The sequence below is a fragment of the Anser anser genome (assembly GCF_964211835.1).
Source record: "Anser anser genome assembly, chromosome: 2".
NCBI lineage: Eukaryota > Metazoa > Chordata > Aves > Anseriformes > Anatidae > Anser > Anser anser.
In genome coordinates this window covers 66,568,621-66,587,881 of record NC_139721.1, presented here as the reverse complement: position 1 = coordinate 66,587,881, position 19,261 = coordinate 66,568,621, and the positions used below count along the sequence as shown (strand labels likewise).

General features: G+C 36.6%; 1 long non-coding RNA gene across 1 annotated transcript in view; it reads right to left on the bottom strand.

The window, feature by feature from the left end:
• Window positions 1-375: 375 nt before the first annotated feature.
• Window positions 376-19,261, bottom strand: part of LOC310893182 — a 21,329-nt gene continuing 2,443 nt past the window's right edge. The window contains exons 2-3 of the long non-coding RNA XR_014578788.1: window positions 3,567-3,654; window positions 376-3,481 (exon numbers count right to left, since the gene is read on the bottom strand). This is a non-coding gene — a long non-coding RNA (uncharacterized lncRNA). The remainder of the gene's footprint in view (window positions 3,482-3,566; window positions 3,655-19,261) is intronic.

The following is a 19,261-nucleotide window of genomic DNA, read 5'->3' as shown; positions in this document are numbered from 1 at the left end:
TACAGAGACTTTTAAGGATTTTGTTCACCTGCATACAATAACATCTGCACAAATCCAGATTCATCATCAGAAAAAATGCCACCTAGACAGTTCTCTTGCTGTTTTTATTTGTTAAGCAATGAAATGTGATTACATTTTATTTCAACATATATAATATTAAAAAAATAATAATAAAATCCTGGCAATTCTCTTGCAGACAGCATAGCCTTCTTGCTTGTGGAAAGCTGTATCTCACATCCCTCTCACACAGTAGATTTTGTTATCATTTTATTTTATTTTACTTTATTTATTTATTTTTGATCATATCAATGTTTATAAATACCTTAAGTGTGGGAGACAAAGGGATATGGCCAACCTCTTTTCAGTGGTCTGTGGGGACAGGACAAGAGGTAATGGCCAAAAAATGGAGCACAGGAATTTCCACACCAATATCTGAAAGAACTTCTTCAAGGTGAGGGTAACAGAGCACTGGAACAGGCTGCCCAGGGAAGTTGTGGAGTCTCCTTCTCTGGAGATATTCAAGACCTGTCTGGATGCCTACCTGGGCAACCTGCTCTGGGGAACCTGCTTTGACAGGTGGTTGGACCCAGTGATCTCTGGAGGTCCCTTCCAACCCCTACAGTTCTGTGATTCTGTGATTTCTAGTCATTTAACTTCCAAGTTGCCTATTCGTAGCTAAAATTGTCTACGCAGCTTGTAATAGTTGTTCATATTTATTAAACTAATACCTGTATTCTTTTATTATTCTTTTTGTGACAGCTATCATTGTATGCTGTAGTTATTATAATAATGACTATGTGCTAGTAAAATAAAAGAGTTGAAAAAAAGTTTGGAGGCCACAATGAGATTTTGTGTATTGATAACGCCATTTTCCTACTTCTGTGTGATGTTAACCAAGCATAAATAAAACATGAGATATTTCACAGAGTTGTCTACAAGGCCCATAAGTATTTTGATATATATATATATATATAATTATATTTATTATATATATATGTAAGGAAAAGATGGAGAGGAAAAGAGAAGTAAGACAGCATATGCTCACAGCAAACAAAAGGTAACCATTTGGAAAGAAATGTACATTATATTTGTTTTTAAGAGCAACCAATACTTTTTTTTTAATCCTTAAGGCTTAGAAGGTATCTTGCCTATGAAAGCAAACACTTTTAGGCGTCATTGCTTCAGCAGTGTGATCCTTTAAATGATATAAGCCTGTGCCTAGAAGTCTAATCTAAGGCCAATTAAGTCAATGCAAGCTTTCCAGCTGTCTTAAACCAGCTTAAAATAACAACCATAGGTCACAACAGAGTTTGATCAGTTAACAGACAAGGAAACTTAAAAATAATATACTTGTTACAGTAACACTGGTATATCAAACGGCCAACCCACAGTACAGAGAAGACAAATCATATTAAAATTTGTGGGTGAGTGAAAGGAGATCAGTTTATGCTTCCTCCCTGAATCCAAATTATTCTCACAGCTGGAGAAGAATCAGTGGCTGATAATGGCCTAACAACCTCTACCACTAACAGATATGACCTCAGGTGCAGCGATAAGAATATGTAATTCTGCATACCCTGAACTCATCTGTGTCTCCTGGAGAGTGCTGACACAGTGGGAGCTCTGTGCCACCTTTAACAGTAGAAAGCTTTAAAATTTAGAAGAGACTCGGTATGTGCTGGGTCACACAATATTTAAGGGACTTTAAAATGCATTTTGCATTACTGAGGAGGAAAATCTCACAACAAAGAAAGAGTTTAATAAGTATGTCACATGTTGGGAATAAAATTTACGCATTCAATTTCTTAGTTTCTCCATATTATTATCTATTCCAAAACTATTACACTGATTAGAAGATGAGGAATATATATATATGTATATATATATTTCCATTTCTGGGGAGGAACATTTTGTGGATCTGTATTCAACAGCAGAACTACCAGCTGACTTCAGGAGAACATGGTTATGATCTTGCCTAGATGCATTCAATACACACTCTCAGCATATCACAGGCCACCTTTTAAGTTGTCTCCTGCCAGCAGATAATGATTACACCAAATTCACAACCAAATATCTCATCAGGAGGCAACAGAGAGAAGAAAAAATGTCTTTTCTCATTTAGAAACAATAATTCTTTAAGTTGTACATATTTATCTATTTTTAACTAAATCCATTACAGCCTAAAGAAATCCTTGGTACTTCCCTAAAGAATGCAGCCACAATGGTGACTCAAGGTCTTAGACAGGAAATGGGGAGATGGAGAATACCCCTTTCATTTTAAACAAACCCTCATGTATAAATTATTTGCCCCTTCAGAGCAATTAGTACAGCACCTGAATATTTTTCTTTCCAGGTTAAGCAGAATGGCAGAAAACAGTCAAGGCAGAAATATATTTATCTTTTGTTAATAACATCCTTATTTAAATTCTGAAATCCTATTACATCTCAAAAATAATAATAATAAAAAATAAAACGAATATTTTTTCTAACCTTAAAAAAAAAAAAAAATTCTCTTCAGAGTATATCAATTCTCCAAGGCAGAGAAAATCTGTGGGAAACAATTCCCTCATGAGCTGCAGGGCTAAAACTCAAAGATTCCTTGCACGGGGAATGTTGCAGCCCTCTGGTGCAATAATTAGACACAGGATGACACAGATACAGTGGCTGAAATCATGGCAGCTGTGGAGAGGCTATGAAGATGATCTCTGCCTGCCCCTGGGCAGCTGGATGGAAGACATTTGCTGCAGAGGCCTCATCATTCCAGTTGTGCTGTGTTCACACAAACATGGGCTGCTGGAATGCATGCCCAAGCTGACTTTCCCATGCCTTGTCTCAGACATGGAATGAAAAGCCCTACAAAGTCTGCCGAATTAACATTTCTCTGCTGCATTTGAGTTTCAAGAATGAATGAATGAAAGGCAGATCCTAAGTCCTAAAATAAATTGGGATAAAACCACTTTAAAAGTGATCTAATTTTAACCCTGGAAGTGTTTCTCAACAGTATGATAACTAAAACTGTCTGAAGGAAGATGGGAATGACAGCCAGGTCGCCCTTACTTTTTCAAACCCTAAACCCAATACGAAATGCTTCCCCTTGATTTTACTCAGCTTTGGGAAAGACAACTGATTAGGCAATTTTGGGTAGTATCTTAATTCTTAATGCCACCAGTCAGTTTCATTTGCATGAGCAAGTTTAAGGACCTCACAGTGTGAAGCATTGTGCACCCACTCAGATTTATGAACACAAACACTTTCACAGGCCTGGATTTTTGCAGTGGAATATTCATTCTCAAGAGAGGCAAATCCCTATTGAGGAAATTATATTGCCTCCCTAATGAGGGCATATAATCTGTATTGCTCAGTAGAAGAAAGTAAGCTCCCTTGAAGTGTGTTTTCCTACTTCTCACTTCCATTGCTGATTATCCAGCTCCTTCTTGCGTGTGAGAATAGTTTCTCTATCCGGCACTCCTGAGCTGCCCATCTGCAGGTGACATTAGATACAAGAGATGCAGCACTCCAAATAAAGTAGAACACAGCACTTCCTGAAGAAATCCTCAGAAGCTTACCTGGCTGTTAATCAAATAGAGTAGGAGTTCTCTAGCAGCATGCAGTGGAAGGATTTTTATGTCAATAACTTGAGTTTTGACACAAGCCCTAGAAAAAGAAGCACACTGTCTCAGGATGGAAATCCTCTGTGACACCACCAGACATGCTACAAAAACGTACTGAATAACAACTAAATTCAGCTTAAGAGCAAAAGATAATTGGCACGATCATTTACACAGACATGCTGGAAAAAAAGTCTACTTGAGTCTTTTCATGCTACTGTGTACAGCTCAGTTTTTATATGAGAAATCAAGACAATACTTTAAGGAGGCAATTACTGTAGCATTTCACATACAGTAACCTACATATAAAAAGTATTAGTATTGTAGATTATGCCCAGCTCTGTTTTTACATGACAGTGATTATTTTCCCTGGGCTTCTTATGCTGAAATACTGTTACACTTTTTGATTTATACCCTTTTATACCCTTTATACCCTGGCACACAAATATACATGTTTGAAAGATTATAACAAGGAGGGTTTTGCTTAATAGTGCCCCACTCACACTAACACTTAGCAGTTACACCTAATTGAGGGATCAATGAGACCAACAGTTTGCTGTTACACTTACATAAATGTTAGGGGATTGCAGACAGTGCAAATAAATTAAAAGTACACTGTATAGGAAACCATAGGTACAACTTACAAGCAATAAAATAAAATAAAATAAAATAAAATAAAATAAAATAAAATAAAATAAAATAAAATAAAATAAAATAAAATAGTGTTATGCAGGCAAGAACATATTAAATACAAACTTTATTTACGTGGTATTTTGCTATATATAAAGAAAATGAGAGGGTGAACAATTCAAAGACTTTAGACACAGAGGGTATTTTCTACTGTTTTATCAACCCAAAGGTTCTCCAAGTTAAATGTTCCCATCCACATTAGGTGCTTCTCTGAGTTGGAGAGGAGGAGATGGAACAGGGATAGCTCTGGTGAATCATGTGGAACATTTCAGGTGTTTTTAGGTATCTTCCGCAGCTCACTGGTGCAATTGTAAAGTTCCTACCTGTAAGCTTCTCCACAGAAGTAGAACATTTCAGCCTAATCACCATTATCAATAAGCATTAATGATAAAAAATACCTCTATTCTACACAAAGCAAACACTGATAATAGACCCTCATTTATAACAGTGAGCTGACTAGATACTTCAGGTCAGCTGGCAGGAAAATTATTATAAATTCTGAAAAGGAATTAGGAATCTTTCCATTCCATTTAGCCTATAAGCAGGGTAATTAGAGTTATTAATATTACTTTCTTTTCAACTCTGTTGACCAATACAATCCCAAACTTGTTGCTAAGAGACAATATTATTATACCATGGAAAGACTTCCAATTGAAGCAGTAAGATGGCAAAAAGAGTGTTAGAAAACAAGATAATTCAGAAAAGGAAGAGTTTCAAAACCTCAGTTCCAAACTTCTCAGACATGCATTATGTTTTCTGACAAGAAATGGCATTGGATAGAGATTGCTCTTTCAAATATGGGGCAGATTAACAAATTGAAGATGGGTTTTTACACTCAACCCAGAAATCAACAGTCCAGGAACACCAGGAGATGTCAGAAATAAGACCTAGGAGTTAGATATCATTGACAGACATCTATCCTATCTTAAAAACAAAACAAACAAATAAAAACAAACAAACAGAAAACAACAACAAATAAATCCCTCATCCTATTATTGAAATACCTCAATATAACCTGATCTTTAGCCACCAAATAGTTTTTACTTGTTTCCACCCATCTTAATGGGAAGAAAAAAAGAAAAAAAAAAAAAGATAAAGTGGAGAAAACTTTCTAAATCTGAATGAAATTTTGAATATTTGTTTGTTATCTGCATAACTAGCTGAATGAACAAAAGTGGTTTTTTTCCCCATTTTCTATACATGGAAACACATAAATACTTTACAGTGATTGTTGCCAAAGGAAAACCTGGAAACCACTCTTGGCTGATGCAGCCATGGTTAGCCAGTCTTTGACTAGTGGAATAATCATGCTGAAGAGTTAAGTTTATGCTTATGTGCATTTAGATGTGGATTATTAAGGTGCACAGACAAGTCCACAGCATGGAGAATTGAAGTTTCAATTAGTACAAAAAATGTAAAATTTACTGGGACTTTGGAAGAACCTAGTAGGTCTAAAAAAGAGTAAAAACTATGCAATAGTTTTATAGTTTATGGAATAGGAACTGCAACAATTATTTCTTTATGCATTTTATGTCAAGTCAGCATTCTAATTCATTTTCTCAGTTTCACATAGGCTGGTTACATGTTTTTATAAGATGATCTGGGGTGGGTTTTTTTCTTGGGATTTGATACGCATTTGATACACACAAGCTCAGAAATGACTAAGCTGTTTTTGTTTCGTACCTTTTATTATTTTCATGTAATCCTCTTTGTGAACACTCTGATTTCTATATAATGCAAGTTCATAAAATAGCAACTTTTTGTGATGAAATGGGATACTCTTGATCTGAAATAAGAATATTAATCCTTAGCCTTGCATCAAACAATTACAAGTTTGAAACAGATTTCCTTCTATCAGCTCCTTTATGAGAGTAACAAATGTGCTTTTTGCTCATTAACTTGAATAACATATCAAACAGAAAAGCCTATAATTGTTTATTTTACTAGCTGGAAAAGAAGCCGTGAAAATCCAAATAAATAAATAAATAAATAAATAGAGTTATTTAAATCTTTTTTTTTTTGGGGGGGGGGGGAGGGAAGGGGGCAGGGAGAGTATTTCTTTCCTTTTCTTTATTATCACCCTCACACCAACTCTTTCTCCTGCTCCCCCAGGTTTTAGAGAAACATCTGTCTCTATGCTCTGCCCCGAACTTAGATGTTTAAGAGCAACAGGGTCAAAAAATGCCACTATAATAACACCTACATAGAGCTTGATTCTTTCAGAATCAGTGAGAGAATAGCAAACAATCCTATTATACATATAAAGCAGCTTATAGAACAGAAGTATGAAAACACACACCAAAAAAATGTAATACAAAGGAAGACAGAACACCACCTACTTGGGACCCTCAAAGTAAATCAAAGAGACTGAAAATCTTCACACACCACTAGATGGGGAAAATTAGCACTTCATTTAATAGCTGAAGAAACAGTTGCCAAAGGAATGTGTATTTCTCCCTTCCAGTTACAACAGCAGGAGCAGTTTGGGTCCTAAGAGATTTTTGCCAGGCCATAGACAAAATCCAGAATTGATGCTATAGCATAACGTTCATCTTTGGACTTCCATTTCCACTCTCAACCACTAGCTAAAAGCCCTGTGTTTTACTGTAACAGCCTTGAATTTCTCTACATTTCATTTTCAATTTGATTAGCAAACAGACATCAAAAAATGAAAGATTTCAAAAGGATTACAAAATCCACTTTCAGTCTCCTACAAAGTGGTTCCTGAATTACTACCAGTCAGACAGCAATGGGCATGAAATATTTTCAGGGCGTAGTATAGCTAATATTCCTAAACTATTCCTAAGAGAGACAAAACCCAGAGGTCAAATTCTTTTGTAAGATAAAAGTGTGAAACTCTCACTGAAACATATGTAGATAGCCCACATATAAATCTGTCTGAGGACAGAATATGAAGAATTTCCAAGCAGAAACTGTCAGCATAAGCACAAGAAAATCAGTTATTTTAATAGAGATCCTTTTAAGCACATCCTTTTTTTTTTTTTTTTTCTGAAGAAAGATTCAGAGTTAATGGAGAGAACAAACTAAATAAAATGAAAATGATATATGTTTCAATACCTGTGTGATAGCAAAGAAGAAGAGTTGGATAGATTTTGCATGATCCTAAAAATATTCTAAAACAAATAAATAAAGAAAAATAATTACCAGATTCATGGATTTTAATCAGAAAGACTAAGCCTTTTTTCTTGTCTTTCTCTTCACATAGAGACCATTGTTGCTGACTAAGAACACCTGATAATATGCCCTAGAGAAGCTTTACAACTCAACTGGCACTTACACAGCAGATAAGTCTCACTGATATCAGAGTAATCTTTCCACAAGGATGAACAGCTCTTGAACAATTTCTCTAGGGAACAGTATTAGACACAAACAGACCTTCTCCACCATCAGACATGATAGTCAGCCCATATGCAACATACACTCTTAACTGTACACAGTAGTCAACACTTTTTTTTTTTTTGGTATGTTTTAGCACCATGAAATTAAATAAAATGATCATTTCTAATAGTGTACAAATATATGATGGAATCTGTCTGTAGACTTCAGGCTTGAGATGCCCACCCCATCATCGCAATCAAACAGATGAGACATTTTTAGCTTTTTATCTTTTTAATCTTCTATTTTTATTTATTTTTTATCTTCTTTTTTTTATTATTTCCACCTTTATTCACTCATTACTTTGTAACTGCAGTACAGAGCAATTCCTTCACTTATGTTACCAATCAAAATACCAGGTCTTTCCTTTAAATTGCTTACAATTCTGTCAAATTTCAATTATTTTAAAGGTTTTAGCTGAAAACAGTTTGACTGTTTCCAAAGCATGGATATTTGTTCACGATGGTTATTTACTTTCACTATCACCATGGTCTTCTAAACTTAGTTATTTGGTCTGCACTAGTCATCTCTGCTTCCTCAGTAATTAGACAGTCCAGCAGCTACAGAGGGTGATTTGCTGTATCCAAATATCTCATTGGAATAAAATTAATCATCTGACCATTGTGTTGACATGACCTTAGACTAAATGCCTAACTTTTAGATAGATATAGTCACACTGAATTTTTTTTTCAGTGTTCATCTCTGTGATTTTTATTAGAAGAAGGAGTCATATATATACTATATACAGAGCAATTTCTTCCTTTATGATCATAGTCATGAACAGTATGTTCATGAACAGTATTTAGTTACACTTATTTATAGTATTTGTATGAAAGGAAGAAAAGTATTCTCATATTTTAATGGATGAGAGATCTAAGGCTAAAATTGTGAAAATGATCCTTGAATCCCACTTAAGCAATTTAGATCCTGCCTTCCACCCCCACCTTTTTTTTTTTTTTTTTTCCCAGAGTTCAAACCCAGATAGGATTAGAACAATCAATTTTCCTTCAGTTTCCAGAAATAACAATTCCACTTTTCCACAAATCTGGCTTCAAAGTCTTGCACAGGTATCCACAGAATATGAGAAAGCCAGGATTTTTGTTCAACTGGAATGATTACATGTCACTTCATATCTCATAAGATGTCTGTGGTAGAGACAGAGACAGTCACATTCTCTGACTGAGCTTTTTTTTTTTTTTTTTTTTCTGCCTCCCATGCCCTATTTACTGCTATATACAAGGCACAGATGCAGATACTACAGAAAATAGATACAAAGACCTGATTCACCCTGAGAGAAGACATATTTGGCAGTCAGGGAGGTATGGGTCAGACGGTTCTGCCGTGTCTTTTCTGTCCTGTATTTGACCTTTTCATTAAAGGCTGCAGCATAATACTTACTAAAAGGAAAAATTTTAGGGGGGGGGGGGGGGGGGGAGAAAAAAGCAGGAAAAAGCACACACATAGAGATAGCATTTTCAAGTATCTGTATTTTTGACTGTATAATCTCAATACTCTCCACACAGATTTTTAAGTATTGTAATAATTAAACTTCTTTTCTTTGGACCTACTCTAGCATTAATACATAAAGATTTGGACTTTTGGTATCACAACACAGACCGCTCCAAATGAGCTAACAGCAAAAGCGCTGGAGATAGCAGACATATATTGATCAACTATTAAAAAAAGGATGGGATGCACACTTTAACCAGTGAGTTTCAAGTCTGTTCACTGACCACAGGAAGTATATAGGCTAGCACCCCTGGTTTACATTACAGTTTCTGAATAGATTACATTTTAAAGCTGTTTTTTTTTTCATGTTTGCTTTTCACCAGAATCCTCTCTCTGCTCTTTTCATTGGTGAAACATCTGCCTTTTGCCTCCACACCCACAGATGTAAGCTCCACCTCTACTCATGCAAAGTTCTCATGTCTCCTTCCCTGTCTCTCTTTCCTCTTCCCCAGTTCCACACTCCAGATAGTTCCTCCTCTTTGTACTCATACCTTTCCATCCTGCCTTGCAACCATCAGAGGGAGAATTGAATGCAAAGTTAGGCCCAGCAAAACCAACCATGTAGATGGATGTTCAAAACTTGACTAGACACAGTCCTGGGCAACCTGCTGTAGCTGACCCTGCTTGAGCAGGGGGTTTAACCAGAGGATCTGAAGATGTCCTTTCCAACCTAAAGGACTCTGTGATTCTGTTCCTTCAGTTACATTACCAAGCACAATACCAGTCCTTTTCTTGAAATTGCTTACAGTTCTGTCAAACTTCAATATTTTAAACGTTTTAGCTGAAAATAGTTTGACTGGTTCCCAAAGCATGGATGCTTGTCCATAGTGATTATTAACCTTCACTATCACTGTAGTCTTCTGAACTTAGTTATCTAGTCTGCACTAGTCACTTCTGCTTCCTCAGTAATCAGACAGACAATCCAGCAAATAAACAGCAAAGCTCAGGTCTAGGCAACTGAAATGATGGGCAATATCACTATCATTTCTGGTACCACTCATAATGCCTTTTGATTTGAATACTGTAATATCATCTCAGACTGGGAGATTTCTGCACAAAAGTTTGAAAGGAATCAGAGAATATATTTATGTTTATGTGAATATTCAGCATCTAGCATATTTCTGACTTCTTTAAAAGGTACCAGAATTCTATAATCATCTTGGATTTGGTACATCTGAGGCTTCCAACTCTTAAGAACCAGAAGGCAGAAAAAAAGTGAAAAGTAAATTGATATGAAAATTAAAAGCTATTCAACATCTTTGTTTGATACAGTTAATTGTTAGTGAATCCAACAATTAAATATTTAACTGCCAGTCAACAAATAAATAGTGCTAACCAGTCTGCAACAGACTATTTCAGTACTGTAGCATCTGAGATGAATAGATTCAGTGCCTTCCAACCTGAGATTAACTGTTTACGTATTAGGAAGCTGGCAAATAACTTTTGAAATCACAGTGAAACAGAGATGAGCAAGTAAATAATGTGAGAACAGAGGGAATGGTTTGAGACAAGAGTTTCCACACGATATAAGTTTACACACCAGCAAAACAAGAATAGCTCCCTGAAAGTCAGTGAATATAAACTGGTGTAAGACTAGCAGGAAGTCCAAAACAGGACTATCAGCTTAGAATTTTCTACAACAAAATAAAAAGAAGGAAAAGAATTGTGACAATGAAAGATTTCAGAAAAGAGTTTGCAATCAAGTGTGTAGTCTATTGTCCAATTTACAACTGGTCTGAGGGAATAGAAAATAGCAAAAATGGCACTGTTTTTTCAAAATTACTCCAGAAACCACAGAGCAATTGTGGTGGTTTTATCGTGCTAGGCAGCTGAACACCACAACCGCTCTTTCACTCCCCTTCCTTAGATGAGGAGGGGAAGAAGTAAAGGGAAAAACAACTCACAGGTTGAGATAAGGATGATTTAATTAAAGGAAAAAAGAAATAATTATTAAGGAAAGATTATTATAAATTAAACAATTTAACTAAACAATTTAACTAAACAATTAACAATTTAACTTAAGGGGGGAAAAAAAAGGAAAGGAGAAAAGGGAGGGGGAAAGGGAAAACTAAACAAAACAAGTAAAGGCTATGTGGAAGTGCAGAGGAAAGAAATTACTCTCTACTTCGCACAAATGAGCGATGCTTGACCATGTTCTTGAAGCAGGGCCTCAATGCACGTAGCCGGTGTTTGGGAGGAGGACAGATGTTTTCACAACAAGAGCCCACCCCTCCCCTCTTCTTCCTTTTTCCACCTTTTATCGCTGAGTGTGACATCATATTGTATGGAATATCCCTTTGGTTGGTTTAGGTCAGTTGCCCTGGTGATGTTTCTTCTCTCACATTTTTGCCCACCCCCTAGGAGGGTTAGAGAGAGTCCTGATGCTGTGCCAGCACTGCTCAGCAGCAGACACAACACTGGTGTTATACCACTGCTGTTTTAGCTACAAGTGCAGAGCACAGCACTGTATGGGCTGCTGCAGGGAAAGTTAACATCCCAGCCCGACCCAGTACAGCAGTTAAGTCTGATTGTCCAAGGAGGCATATTGGTAGGAACTTTAGTAATAAATAAAATTAGTGGTTTAAGGGATATATATATATGTTGCTCTTCATAAAAAGATATCATGATTCCAAAAATTCTTGAAGTCAGTGAGTAGGGAAAGGAGATAACCTTGTTGATAGAGCATACCTGAGGTTTTTCAAAGCCTCTTACTAAATTTCTTCCAAAAAACTAAGCTAGTCTCGGTTAAAAGATAAAGTCCTCTCACTGATACGTGATTGGTATTGGAGTATAAACAAAGAGCAGAATAAATGTTCCATCTCAGAAGTTCATCAGGTGAAAAAGTCAAAGGCTTACTAGTAATGAACATGGACCTGTACTGAGATTCAAGTTGTTCAATGTATATGGGTGAGTTGAAAGACAGTAAGATGAAGAAGAGAGAAGGAAAAAAACAAACTCATTGAAGATAGAAAAACAGGATAGCAAAATCTACAATAGAAAATTCATGATATTCATTAATTAGATTATAAAATGTCAGATTAAATTAGGTCTTAATAAATGCAACTATGCACATAAAAAAACATATCTCACTGTACACAGAGAAACAGTTTACATTATTACTTAGGAAATTACTAGGACCATCTAAAGCCAAGATATCAAAATAGAGGTCCTGAAATTACCGTACATGTTTATATGTATGCTGTGCTCAGAGACTATGAGTAGTAGTGAAAATGGAACTGAAAATAACACAGAAACTCTCTTTATGGTACTTCATAAACTCATGCTAAAACATCATATTAGATATTGTGTGCAGTACTCAAAAGAGCAAACTAGAAAAGCTGGAGAAAAATAGCAAGGATGATCAGAGGTACAAAATTATTCCAATACAGGAAAGGGTACTTTGTGTACACAAACATGAAAAGGATGGAAAAGGTGAACAAAAAAATGATCATCCACTGTGTCTCATTACAGAAAAGCAAGGGGTATTTAGTGAGATGATCATGTAGCAGAAAGAACTTTTTTTGAAAACTCACAGTTTTTACATCAAGGTTTCAGGGCTAAAATTTGCCTTTTATTGATTTTTTTTCCCCAATCTGTTCCCCTCATAAGAAGCAAATCTCTACCACAAGAACTTACACGAAACCAGCAGCAGTGTTTTCACCATCACTCCTATTTTTGCTCACAACATTTCACTTTTTTATATTCTGTTTTTTTGTAACCAGTCATCCAAAAGTCACTCCAGCAGTTCTGGAAAATATGTGTGGGTCATTTGTGATTTTCTTGTAAAATATGTACATGGTACCTTTCCACCAGCTCCTGTCATTCTTGCCTATGGCTTGTATACCTGGTTGGAACTGTTAGGACATCATTGCCTTGCAACAACCACACAAAATCCTAGTTTCTGGGACAATAAGATATGCACCAAACTGTTTGAGTACACGCTGGAGAGCGGCAACTCCTGCAGAGAAAACTGGCACAGAATGAAGAGCAAAGAGCTACAATAGATCAATAAAGATCCCAAGGGACACAGCATCTCTCTATGTTCCTGGTAGTCCTATAAGCCTTCCTCTTCTTCTACAAGAAGCTTGAAGTATTTCTCTCCAAAAAAAAAAAAAACAAAAAAAAAAACACTCCACATAGGACTACAATGCCTAGAGAAGCTGAGATGTTTTTCTGCTTTGCTACTCATTTTCTGGTGAGAACATGAGCCCATAGTGTGCTTTTTCAGAGGGAAAAAAAAAAAAAAAAAGTTCTTCATAGTGACCAACAGGAATACAATAGTGAAGACTGGCAACGAATGCATTCAGTCACAAACTGCAGGTTTCCAGAAATAGCTAATGGGTATCAAATCCCTGGGGCAAAAGGCTCGCAGAATGGCTGTGATGCTGGAAGAGCTTATAACTTTATAAGAATTTCAGGCTTTTCTTCAAGGGGTATGTGGGGTATCCATGCCCACACAAGCCTGTCAGGTACCCCACAACCCATTTTCACTTCTACTATCAAAAAGCACCTTAACTCTAACAATACAGGTTGTAGACAGTAGTGATGATGAACCTGTGCAGGTGACCCTCGGGGAAGATGGTATTAAAAGACAAACACAGCTTCTCTTCCTTCTCCACTGTTTTCCAATAGCCCATCACAGTCCATCACACTCTCCCTTAATGGAATATTTTTTGCCACAATAATTTTTCACTTTTCGATCACAAATTCACTTTTCTATTACCATTACCTATTAATTTTATTAAAAATTAAATTTATGTTGGTATCAAGATGATTCAATGTTAAACCATGAAAAAGACTCTTAGCCTTCTTCCCATCTATCAGTACATTATATTACACAAGCTGACTGCTAGATCTTAAAGAATTCTATAGGATGTCAAACTCTTAATATAACCGGCCTGTGACAGCTGGACAGAGGAAATAAATCATGTGCAAATAGAGCACTTGGTTGCATATATATATTCATAGTCTTTACCTGTCTTTAATTATAGAATTGAAAGTGTTCATAATTTCCCACAAAATAATTATTTCCAAAAAAGCATACTGTTAGATGACAAAAGAGTCAGAACAAAGAGAAGAAAATAAACTATAGGCCTACAGAAAGAAGAAGGCAGGAAACAAAAACAGAAAGGGAATGAAGACTGAACTCAAGCCAAAATGAAATGTAAATTAAAAAAAAAAAAAACTTACAAAGAGAAAGAAAATAAAAAAATTAGAGACAGAGAGATTAAAAATTAGAAAGGTAGGGAGGTAAGGTACAATTTATTTCTTTTTTTTTAACTTTTACATGCATGGAAGGAAATTGATAATTTCAAAAGTGAAATTATCTATCTGAAAGGTGAAACTGTTTAGAGATTTATTTATTTTTTTAATTGAAGCATTACTTTTCTTATTTCTTTCTAGGAGTCTTAGGCAAATTTCAGAAGTAGCAGTTTACAGTAGTAATATACAGAAGTTACCTTTAGCCACCCATTCTCATACATTGACTTCTCTTATTGAAAAAGAGTGTTGGGAGGGGTTCTTCTCTATTCAAAAAAAATGCACTAAAGCTTGATTTTTCATCAGGGTGCAAAAAATAACCAATGTGCAGCATTACATGTTGCTCTATTGCAGATCCATTTCCCAAATTAGTCAGTACCAGAGACTGTCTGGTGAAGGTGTAGCCTGTGACACAGAGCTTGGAGCCACTTGTGATTTTATGACAAAACCATTTCTCCACACAAAATTCCTGAATGCAAAATGGAACTGACTGGATTAGAAGTCTGTGTATGTCAGGGAATATGCAGGTTATATAGAAATGATGTCTTGAATAGGATGGGTGAGAAGTATATTCCTTTTGATTGTTGTCTCTTTCTTTTTAATGTTCTCAGAAAATGGCTGTATCTTTCTGAATCTCTCAAGGATTTTTAGATAAAAAGAGAGGTTTTATCTTTGCATGTCTATAAGCAGTGAAAAACTCTGGAGACTGAAACCTACAGGCAATTCAAATAAACTAAATCCGATCAAGGTAATATCAATGCCAGAATTAGAAGAAAACCCAGAGAGAATATCAATAACAACATTAAAACAGCAGGTTTCAACAGGAATCAATAGGCAGTATAAACAGAAAAAATTAAGTCACAAAGTGATAGTAGATAAAAGCTCCCCACTCATTAAAATTCTGTTTGTCTTTGTGTCTTTTTATCAATGTACCTATATATCTATGCAAGTGTATCAAAGTTTATAATGTAAAAGAATGATGAAATAATCTAATTAATTTCCGGTGTCATTTCACATATTTCTTTCAAGTTAAAACTGCAATATTAATAATGGTTTGCAGTTTAATAAAATATCTCTATGTCCTATTAACTTCTATATCTGCTTGTTATAAAGCCCTTTTTTATCAAATAGCTAAACTTCAAAAGATTTCTACTTTGATCTGAAATGAAAAAATGAGGTTCATTCCATTTGTACAGAATAACCTCACTATATTTTACAGAAAGACAGTTGTCTGTTACTGCCTTTCTGTCTCAAAACACATTATAACTTGGGCAAATAGGTAGAAAAGAATACTAGAGAGAGAAGGTACATTAGGATAGGGCTGAACCTGGATCTTAAAATTTATGATGACTGTAACGAGTGAGATATTCTTCCTACTCGAAGATCAATACAAAAATCAAGAATGAAATGTGTAGGTATTCACAGGTGAGTTTAATGTTCTAGGTGTGAACTTTCATGGCTTATGTCCACTTTCCGACCTGAGATTTTAACAATATGTTAATCTCTTGATTTTCTAATAGTCTTTTTTCTCTCCCACAGAAAAAAAAAAAAAAATCATTAAGGGGAAATACTCTAAAGGGGGGGGGGGGGGGGGGCAAGCAGAAACTATGTTCCAAATAAACATTTTAGAAGATGTTATACTGGACATCTAGCAAGTAAATTAACAATCCTTGCATGACCAAAACACCCAATGATATTGTTCAAATGTTGAACAAAAAGGGAACTCAAGACTGGGCCTAAATTAAACCACATGCTATTTGTCTGAAAAAGGAAAAAGACATATTTTATATGCTACTGAACCTAAAACATTTGTAAAGAAATACTGTGAACCGTAGTCAACATTATCACTTTATAATGAATATTTTAAATATTGTTGGTTAAGTGTTGGTGGGAAAGATCAGAGAAATGCAGCCCAAACTATATGTAGCTATCTTCTAGTATGACAAACAAGGTGAAAAAGATTGTTTAGGGCTGCAGTAAAAGTAGTATTTCCTGTCAATTTACCATCCAATACACTTTTATGCTGGAACTTACTGATATCTTTCACTGACAAAGGGCAGAAGGGGCCCATGACACCCTAGGTCTGCAGGTATACCAGTAAATGCACTTTCATCCACTAGTACTCATCCGCAGCTCTTCTTCATACCTTCAATCCCCCTTTATCCATAACCACTTCACCTCAGTATAATTCCTCTATACAACAATAGTTTGCTGTGTGGCTTATATTCCCCTCCAGGAAACTTCCCCAAAACAACACAGGTAAGTTAGGGACAGTTCTCTTTAATGTTTCTATAAATTACCTGGATGAAGGACTCGAATGCAATCTAAGTTTGGAGATGATACAGAAATAGGAAGAGCTGTGACTCCCTCAAGGGTAGAGAGGCCTTGCAGAGAGATCTTGACAAATAGATGGCTGGCCAATCACCAACCACATGAAATTTAACCAGAGCAAGTGCTGGATTCTGCACCTGGGATGGGGCAATCCTAGATATATGGGGGGCAAGAGAAGGCTGGAGAGCAGCTCTGTGGAAAGGGATCTGGGGGTTCTGGTTGACAAGCTGAACATGAGTCAACAGTGTGCCCTGGCAGCCAAAAGGGCCAGTTGTATCCTGGGGTGGATTAAGCATAGCATTGCTAGCCAGTTGAGATAACTCATTGTCCCTTTCTATGCTGTGCTGGTGTGACCTCATCTTGAGTACTGTGTGCAGTTTGGGGCACCACGATATATAAAAGACATAAAACTATAAAACAGCATTCAGAGGAGGGCAACAGAGATGGTAAATGGACTAGTGGGCAAGATGTATGAGGAGTGGCTGAAGTATATTGGTTTGTTCAGCCTAGAGAAGTGGAGATTGAGGGGTGACCTCATAGCAGCCTACAGCTACCTAATGAGGGGAGAGGAGAGGCAGATGCTGAGCTCTGCTCTCTGGTGACCAGTGACAGGACCTGAGGGAATGACACCAAGCCTGCCAGTGATCAAAAAGTGTTTGGGCAATGCTCTCAGACATATGGTCTGATTTTTGGGTGGTCCTGTGTGGAGCCAGGAGCTGGACTGATGATCCTTGTGCATCCCTTCCTTGTGCAACCCTTCTATGATTCTATGACTCCATATTTGAATCACAGAATTCTGTGATTCCATATTAGGATCACAGAATTCTTTGATTTCCCACTCTACTCTGCACTGGTGTGGCCTCACCCCAAGTACTGTGTGCAGTTTTGGGTGACACAGTATAAGAAAGATATAAAACTGTTAGAGAGTGTCCAAAGGAGGGCTACAAAGACAGTGAAGTAGGGAAAGACACATGAGGAGCAGCTGAAGTTATCAGGTTTGTTCAGCCTGGAGAAGAGAAGACTGAGGGGAGAACTCATCATGGTCTACAGCTTCCTCATGATGGGGAGAGGAGGAGCAGGTGCTAATCTCTGCTCTCTAGTGACCAGCAATAATACCCAAGGAAACAGCTTGAAACTGCAACAGGGGCAGTTCGGGTTGGATATTAGGAAAAGCTTCTTCACTAAGTGGGTTGTTGGGCAGTGGAACAGACTCCCAAGGGCAGTGGTTATGGCACTGAGTCTGACGGAGTTCAAGCATTTGGACAATGCCCTCAGACATATGGTCTGATTTTTGGATGGTCCTCTGGGGACCCAGGAGTTGGACTGTATGATCCTTGTGCGTCCCTTCCAGCTTGGGATATTCTATGATTCTATGATTCTAACATTCTTCCACTGCCGTGTGCTTACCCCTGCTTGCACTGCCAACCCATATGTATCTGGAGCCATTTACATATTTAATGGCCAACTAGTTGCTGCCTCTCAGCCACTGATGGGTCAGATTAATCATACCTGCACGTATTTTCCAAATTCTATGCTTTCCAGGTTTAGACTGAGGTCTTATCTGATAGATCTTCAGCATCTTCATTTCTGGCACTGAAATTCTGAAAGAGACTCATGTTTTAAAGACAAATGTATTGCAAAAATGATAGGTAGAGAAGATTTAAGGAGCAGCTGTAGATAAAAGCAGGGGAATTCCTGCTTCTTGGCATGCATTAATGTAAGCAAAACCAGACCAATGCACAGAGCGGCTAAATGAAAGAAAGCACGATGCAAGTTTACAGTTCATATATGATGGTGTTCATATTTAAATATGTTTGAAACCAGATGTCAGATTATTCAAAATATAATGATAAACCCATGAAAATATGAAGGATAACTGCATACAGTGCAAGGGAAGGCTTTCAGAAGGTGATGTATTTCTTGTCACTGATCAGACTGAGGACTTTGCATGACATATTTTTAAACTGCAAAAAGTGTCTGAGTATAATTTTCCCTGAGAAATGTGTACAGGACTGGTTGCAAAAGAGTTTGACAGTGAAGGGAAGTAGAAAGGGAGACATGGTGACTGCTACATAAGAATCTAAAAAGTTTTCATTCAGGTCTGCATTAGCTCTCAGTCTTTCATGCCACATTCGGGAAAAAAAAAAAAAAAAAAAAAAAAAACAGTAAACTAATGTGCTATGTAACTTCTCCAACCCTCCATATCAATGTTAGCAGTCCTTAGAAACAGCTTGTCACGATGTGGCTTGTTGGCATGGAATATACAGTGAAATTTATGGTTGAAATATTATTCTGTTACCAGTTTGTCTACGTGTTTTATCTCATAGGAGAATAAGCATCAGTATTCTGAGTCAGATATTCTCGTTAACATGATTCCCATTGCAAAACTGAAAATCTACAGGGTATCAACATTTCTAAAAAACTCTATTTGTTCATACTATAAACATGCTGTTAAGAGTGCTAGTCCC